At 34.3% G+C, this 8,713-nt stretch overlaps 1 long non-coding RNA gene and 1 pseudogene across 2 annotated transcripts; both read left to right on the forward strand.

Annotated features, from left to right (window-relative positions):
- The first annotated feature begins 1,604 nt into the window (after window positions 1-1,604).
- On the forward strand, window positions 1,605-4,466 carry LOC145001566 (uncharacterized). 2 transcript variants are annotated; one of them, XR_013661643.1, is made up of 4 exons: window positions 1,605-3,155; window positions 3,229-3,546; window positions 3,634-3,737; window positions 4,142-4,466. It is a non-coding gene; the product is annotated as an uncharacterized LOC145001566 (long non-coding RNA). The 2 variants fall into 2 exon arrangements; XR_013661642.1 differs by having other exon boundaries at window positions 1,606-3,155; window positions 4,130-4,466.
- A 459-nt stretch (window positions 4,467-4,925) lies between these two features.
- Window positions 4,926-5,627, forward strand: LOC145001980 (umecyanin pseudogene; annotated as a pseudogene).
- Window positions 5,628-8,713: the final 3,086 nt, after the last annotated feature.

An 8,713-nucleotide genomic window follows, 5' to 3' on the forward strand; every position in this document is an offset into this window, starting at 1 on the left:
ACGTAACAACTCGTAAACGAATTAAGTAACGAAATGATAACTAAACTATTTTTACTTAGGAAAATATGGGATTTTCCTGGAATAACGTAACAACTCATAAACGAATTAAGAAACGAAATGATAAATAAACTATTTTTACTTAGGAAAATATGGGATTTTCCTGGAATAACGTAACAACTCGTAAATGAATTAAGTAACGAAATGATAACTAAACTATTTTTACATAGGAAAATATGGGATTTTCCTGGGATAGTATAACAACTCATGAACGAATAAAGTAACAAATGAATAACTAAACTATTTTTACTTAGGAAAATATGGGATTTTCCTGAAATAACGTAACAACTCGTAAACGAATTAAGTAACGAAATGATAACTAAACTATTTTTACATAGGAAAATATGGGATTTTCCTAGGATAGTATAACAACTCATAAACGAATAAAGTAACAAACGAATAACTAAACTATTAGGAAAATATGGGATTTTCCTGGAATGATATAACGAACCGTTTTCGAATTGGTAACAAAAGGTAACTAAACTGTTTTCATAAGAAAATACGGGATTTTCTTGAACAATAACTTTTTCAGAAAGCAAAGGAAACTCGTTCTTTTCAAAACTAAACTGCTTATGAACTCATCAGCTTTATGCTGATTTTCAAATTGCTTGTATTCTCAGGTCAGCATTAAACAAGTACATCACCACCTTTTGGAGAAGACGGAGCGTTAGAAGACTCATCTTTGTTTTTGTTCATATGATATATGTATAATACACTTGTATAACTTTTCTTTCAAACATATGTAAACAATTCTATGTAATGTAATGTTTTGTGTTTACTGTGTTACTATGTACATTGGATTTGATAGTCAACGTGGAATCTGCCCTGGAAATGTTTCCGCCTTCGGTTTTCGGGGTGTGACAATTCTAATCATCGCAAAATTGTTAGAATCATTTGATGTTTTTTCTTGGCTTCAGGGCTTCAATTAAATTTCAAAAGTGTAGGATTATGGGAATCGGTGTTTGCTCATTAGTGGTTGAAGAAGCTGCTTCTTTGATCGGTTGTGTTGCTATCTTTAACTTTTTTGTTTCTTTGAGTCCCTGTGGGTGGTTCTATGGCCCAGTTTAAATGCTTCGCGCGAAGTTTGCCAAAAGGTAGTTTCTAGTTTGTCTAAATGCAAAGTGAAAGCCTTATCGATTGGTGGTATTACTTACTCTTTTGAAGTCAATTTTAGGCTCGGTTCCTTCCTATTACTTTTCCTTTTTTAAGGCTCCTATTGGTATTTTGGCTAAGTTAGATTCTTTGATAAGGAGTTTTCCCTTGGTGTTGATGAGGGTGTTAAGAAACTATCTTGGGTTAGTTGGTATACGGTATTGGCTTCCAAAGAGAATAGGGGTCTTAGGGTTAACAGATTCTTTGTTGTCAACAGAGCTCTCCTTTTTAAATGGGTGTGCAGGTTTTTTAAAGAACCTGATTCTTTATGGGGTCAGGTAATTAAAGTTATTCATGACTATGATGGTAACTTGAATATTTCCACTCCTTCTTATAAATCAATTTGGACGGATATTCTTGCTTATATACATCAACTCAAGTCTAAAGGTGTCCATTTATTATCTTATTATAAGAGGATTGTATCCAATGGTGAGTCGACGATATTCAGGAAGGATACCTGGTTAGATAATACCCCTTTAATGACAAGGTTTCCTAGATTATTTTTACTGGAAATAAATAAGCAAGTTTCGGTTGTAGAGAAATTGAGTGGGATGTTGTTTTCCTCGTTTAGAAGAGAATCAAGAGGGGTAGAGATGGAGCAGGGCAACATGTTGCTTGCACTTCTAGAGATGGTTTATTTGTCTCCTATCTTAGATAGATGGTTTTAGAGGTTATGTGGAACAGGTGATTCTTTCGTTGCTTCAGCTAGGGCCCATATTGATTCTACTAGGTTGCCTATGTGTCCTAAGGTGACTAGATGCCTTCGTATATGTGCGATTGGCACTGATTCGGTGAACAATTTATTCTTCTCTTGCACGCTTGCTTTGGAAATTCAAGAGATAATTCTTCTTTGGTGGGAGATTGACATACCTTTGTTGTTTTGTTATGAAAGTGGTTATCTTTCTTGTCGGCGTTGTGCATATCATCTCTTCAAAGGCTATTTCTGGAAGTTGTCTTTGTAGTTTCTTGGTGACAAATTTGTAATTTTAGGAATAAGCCACTTTTTGGTAATGTTGAGCCAAAGTGGTCATTGGTTTTTGATAGCATTGTTTTAAATTCTTTCAACTGGTGTCAAACTAGACATAATTCTAAGTTTAGTGGTCCGGTTGGCTGCAAAGTCCTATGTTTGTTCTTATGTAACTTTCGTTTTGGTTGGTGTGTTAGTTTTGATTTAATAATATCCTTGTCATTCTAAAAAAATGTTATTTACTCCTTCCACCGTTTGCGACATCTTTATAAGTTAGTGACTTCACCATCTGTCTTCAACCACTTCACATATATTGATTCTCAATTCCACCTCCATCGGCAACCGTTGGCCTTCTAAAGATGATCACTATCAAGTTGACGATGCTTGTTCCACCATTTCATTTATCTATTAACTATAGCGGTATACCGTTTAAGGACGTAAGGTGGTGATGCCGACAACAACCGTCTTCAAAAGCCCTCCGTTATACCCAAGAACCTGATTCTCCCAAGCCCCTTTATTGCACCCTCAAATAGAGAACGATTTTCTCACCGTTGTCTGGTGATGTCAGAATCCGTAATGGCGAGAAAAAAGAACAAGAATGCCTTCGAGTTGATAAAGAACTTGGAAATATCCATACTCGCGTCATAAACGAAAAGGTCACGTTGCATTTTTCTCACCTTCTATTTCCCACACATAAGTAGTTTGAAATTGAAAACCTCAATTTTTAGTAAATTTATTTTACACGTTAACGATTTCTGAACTTGCAAATTTGCTTAGGTTAAGATGTAAGCGAAGCAAAATTTCCAAAGTTAGGTTTACTTTTTTTGGTCAATTGAGGGCATTTTGGAAGATGGTTGTTGTCCATACGACGTGTCATCGGTACAGGGTTAACCAACAATCTTTGAGCTTGAACTGTGTGTCGACGATATATCAGTTGGTTAGGCGGGAACCGCAAAGTTTTTCGTGCCCTTCTGAAAACGTATATCAACGACATGTCATTGGTATATGTCATGACAAATGTAATTTACCTTTATTTTTATTCCATGATGCAGAAGGAAGAAACGATACCGTTGTGGGAGAGCTATACCGACGGTGCGTCGTCGCCTTGCCACGCTGGCAATCCGGGTGAAATGGCAATCCTGACAACGTGTCACCAGTACAACTTCCTGCTTTTAATTATTTTCTTTATTTCATCAATAATCAAAACGACGTAGTCTTGGATACCCTATACCAACGAATTGTCGTCGGCAGAGGGATTAGCCCCCATCAAGCTCGGTGACTACGTCATTTCACTTCCGGTTTCTCTTTTTTTCTCTTTCTGTTGCCGACCATACCTCATTTGGTAACTCCCCTTCGCCGAAAACTAGTAGGTATGCTTTTTGGTCCTTCTATTCTTCCTAACTTCATGATTGGTCAAGGTTTTTACTCCAGTTTTGACGTTTTTTCTCCGGTTACAGCTTTCACCTCTGATTTTGGGACATTATTTCCTGTTGCAGCCTTCACCATCGTCAGTCCTTCACCGCAACCAGCCTCTACAGCTAGCTACACCGGTCATTTTGAGGTAAGATTCTGATTTCTTTTTTCTTTTTATTCTGTTTTGGGCAAATTCGGCAAAAATTTGTTTTGTGTTAATTGTTTAGGCATGAAAATGAAATTGAGCATGATTTTTTTTGATTTTGTGTTTAGATGTGTATATATTTTGGCAAAATTGGACAAAAATGGGCAAATTTATGTTTTGTGTTATTTGTTTAGGCATGAAAATGAAATTGGACATGATTTGTTTTATTTTGTGTTTAGGTGTGTACATGTTTGTATGAGTTGGAATTGGATATATTTTACACATGTATGAAATTGCATAATTATATGTCTCATTTGAGTAGATGTATTGTATACATGTATGAAATTGCATAGATGTATTGAATAATTGTATGTCTCATTTGATTTTCTGTTTAGATGTGTACACAGTTGTATGGAATTGGAATTGCATCAATTCCTATGAAATTCCTATGAATTATGGCATAGGAATTTACCCGGTTTTATGGTTGGTCGAAGATACATATGTCATCAAGGGTTTCTAACGCAAACGCAAGTGGTGCCTTATGTTTTCCAATGAGCAAGTTCTTTTTGGGCGGAGAAAGAGATTGATGATTTCTAATTTAGGTTATGTGTTTTATCAAAGATCGAGATTGTAAATTGGATATTAGATTAGTTTATTATCTTTTTCTAAAGATTTTGTTTCTAAAATTTAGTTACCTAATTATATTTGAAATGTTATTGATTTTTTCAGCAATCTTATAGTTATGTTAGATATTTAATTGGTTGCATAGTTGCAGAATTTATCAGATAAAGCTGATTTTCTTGGTATTTTGAGTTACTGCTTAACTAAATAATCTTTTAAATCACATATATAAATATAAATATAAATACATATACTTACGTAGGGGCCTGGGAACCATAAAGTTAGGAAAAAAAAAAACGATTATCAGTATATAAAATAGGCCAATATAGTTTACACTATCAAAAAGCAGGAGGGCCATGACCCATATTAACCCTCTCAAATAGACAAATATCCTCTCAACTCTTTTATACATTTTTTTTTAAATGTTAACCTTCAAAATCCTTCTAGATTTCAAATACGCCTTTCCTTCTAGATTTCAAATACGTCTTTCCTTTTTGTGGTTGTTGCTGATATACTACGCGTCCCTTCAACCATTCCCTATAAATACAAATCAAAACACCATTAATTAACCTTCAAAATCCTTCTTCATATTCATCTGAGATTTCACTTTCCAAGAATTTCAAGGACAAAAAAATGTCAGGTTTAAATATCAATTTGGTGGTGATTATGGCGCTCATGCTTGCATCTGTGCAGTTTCATGGCACGGATGCTCAAACTACCCATGTGGTCGGTAACGCCTTGGGCTGGAATATTCCTCCCAACGGACCTTCTGCTTACACCACCTGGGCATCAACTCAGACCTTCAGAGTCGGCGATGTTCTTCTCTTTAACTTCATCACCGGATTCCATAACGTTGTTGAAGTACCGCAGGCGGTGTACGGCCTATGCACCACCGCCAACCCCATCTCCATCTCCACTACCGGCCCCGCTAGAGTCACCTTGAACGCACCTGGTACACACTATTACATCTGCACCGTTGGAACTCATTGCCAAATTGGTCAGAAACTCACCATTAACGTCTCCGCTACATCTGCCACCCCTTCACCAACAGCAACACCCGCCACTCCCGCACCGGTTTCTCCACCCACACATAGCACCAGTCTACAACAGCCATCACCCAGTTTTGCTCCATCTTTCACTGCCGTGGTACCCTTCAGTTTCTTGGCGATCGCTTTAGCTTTATTTTGTTAGATCTAGTGTTTACTAATTACGATGAGAAGGGTGTACGTAATTAGTTTTTGTTTGGATTTTCTCTTTTTGATTCTATTCATATATTTCAATGTACTTAAAGAGATTAATATCTGCTTTATATATGAGTATTTCCCTTATATTTGGCTTTTTTTGAAAAGAAACATGGGACTAGCTATACCACTACGGAATCAATATTAGTAGCTGATACGTGACAATTATGATAAATTTTAGAAAATGGGAGCTCGACTTTTTTTTTTGTCGATTTGAAAGATAAGGTGATAACTTGGCCGTTCCAAACCTTCTAAGAGAAACCTACAAAAAAAAAGATCGTGCAAAACTTTATCCAATAATATAGACGATACATGTATTTAATACATTTTTTGATACTAGACATTTGTGAGTAATATATATTTTTTAAGAGATTATCTCATGAAAATAACATTAATGAAAATAATTCGTAACAATGTTGAGTTATAAAAACTAATTGTTACATGAACAATCGAATCAACAATACACCTATTATGGAACAACATATTTTTTCTACAAATATAGTAAAATTATATATGTCCGTATTAGATAATACACTTCCAAGTTGTTGTAAGACTGGTCTTGGTGACTTTCTTTTGCAACAAATGATGGATTAAACATTAATGTAGCATGTTGGCATTTTTTTGTATTATTAAGATTTCTTCGTTTTCATATGTCCTTTTCTCATTAGAAAATCATTATAAGCTTCATGTTTGTCTTCTTTTGCGTTAACTTTTGCATCATTAAGGTTTCATCCTTTTCATATGTCATTCTCGTTAGGTAATCATTATAAGCTTCATGTTTTTCTTCTGTTGCGTTAACTTTCATTTTAAATGTGTAGTGTAATAGCAATACGCGCCCGGAGCAGCAACACTCGAAGGACACGAAGAATCACATTAGAATTATAAAATATCATACAAGTACCTAAAGATATAATCTCGAAACTCTTAGATAGACTGGAATATGTTTGTCTGATGTCTTTAGGGGCTGGAGGAGGCCATGGCCCCCCAACTTTTTGTTCCACTAAATATCACAATTTAATTTCGACATGTTGTGACTAAATAGTATTATAAATATTTTGTACTAAAGTCTTTATTGATGAGCTTCCAAATCACGGAGGAGATACAATTCTAATTTTCATATACCATGTAAGCCTTTTTATAATTTAGATCACGAAGATGTTACACAAAATTATATATATATATATATATATATATATATATATATATATATATATATATATATATATATATATATATATATATATATATATATATATATATATATATATATATATATATATATATATATATATATATATATATATATATATGATGTTGAAGCAAAATTTGACGTAAAATAGTTTTTCTTTAAATAAGGATGTTCATATAATATATTTTTAATATAAATCTAATGCCTTTGATAATTATTATAAGAAATGGATAAAATAAATTGTTTATTTTATTTTTATATGTGGACTATACAAAACCAATTCCAAAAATATATTGAAACATCCAACTTAATATACTAATAAATCTACTATTATTTTGTAGTGAGTCAAAAAATCAAGATCAATTAACTTCTGAAACTGCGTTAGTAGAATTAATACTGCTCGATCTAAATTTGGTATAAACGTACGATCTAAATTTGGTATAAACGTACATTAGAAAACAAAATTGTTCGGTGTAAAAAACTATAAAAACCTTGAATGGCTTTTATCAATATGATTAAAAGTTATAAATATGGTTTTGGCCCCCTGACTTCTATTGATCATGTTTTGCCCGTGGTTTGTCTCGCTCCTTTTTAAAGTTTAGAGTAAGTTAGTTGTTGGTGAAATTGTTCCAAAATATCAATTTTGGTCCTAAGTAGATTCAACTTGCAATTTTGGTACCTATTTCCATTTGTCCTAACGAGTTTGGTCCCTTTAAACACCAAAATTCCAAGTATTAAACATTGAAAATACAGTTTCTTAACCAACTAAGGACCTAAATCGTTACATTTGTTGAAAATAAGCACCAAAATTGTAGAAGAAAACTATTTTGAAACAAAACTATATTTTTTTTTAAATTGAGGGACAACAGTGTAAATTATCATAAATTTTATTATTGTGAACATACATCTTAAATATTTGAACAAATTATTGAAATCGTCCCTATGATTTATGTAAATTTAATGTTTGGTCCCTAACGTTTTTTTGCAATTGGACTGTCCTTATAGTTACTTTTGTTACAATTTTCATCCCTTACCGACATAAAAAGACTTTTACACCTTTACATTATTTTTTTATATTTAAAATTATTTCAGAAAATTAATTTTGATATTATTAAAACAATTGGATCCCACATAACCCCCTTCCCTACCCCACTCATTCCTTTCTAAAGCCACGATCTGCTCAAAATACATCTCTCCCTCTTCTCTAAACTCAAACCTAAAGCCACCGCTCTCCACCTCAACTGTCTCGTCAGAGCCGTCAGAAAATTGCAAGTCTAAAGTTGTTGTCGTCCAATGTTTCCGATCTACTTTGATCTCTGTTGTACTACTCCGCCTCCTCACGCCGCCATTTAGAAGCTCCGTCCAACTGCACATCAGTTTGGGTAACAAATTCTAATATGAGATTCTATTTTGTTAACACCATTGATGCCATGGACCTTCTTCTTTTTCTCCGTTCGAAATAAACCCACCATGGTAAACCCAGATGCAAATTTTGATTTAGGGTTTGTGTTTTTTCTAATTAGATATTGACAACGTTAAATACAAATGTATTCTCCTCTTCTTCTTCTTTTTCGTCGATTTGCCCTAATTCTAAGTAGATTTAGGGTGTTAATTGATGGTAGTGGTGGTGGAGGTTCATTTTTTATTTTGGTTCAATTCCTTTTAATTTGGTGTCGTGCTTAGGCTGAATGGAGTGGTCGGTCGCTAGTCGCTCGTTATGCTCGCTACGAAGAAGAGAATACCGCCCCCTAGCGCTCGCCAGGGGGCTTGTTATGCCCAATTCGTTAGCTATTTGGCGAGAGGAAAGAGAAAGGATTGGGGGGTTGTGATTGGTCCGAGTTTATTAGACCGGATTGCTAAAATGGTTGACTGATTTTGAATGCCAAAACTTAAATTGCCAAGTAAATTTCCACCAACTTCTCACATTT

Source organism: Lactuca saligna, chromosome 6, assembly GCF_052625555.1.
Source record: "Lactuca saligna cultivar CGN05327 chromosome 6, ASM5262555v1, whole genome shotgun sequence".
Classification (NCBI taxonomy): Eukaryota; Viridiplantae; Streptophyta; class Magnoliopsida; order Asterales; family Asteraceae; genus Lactuca; species Lactuca saligna.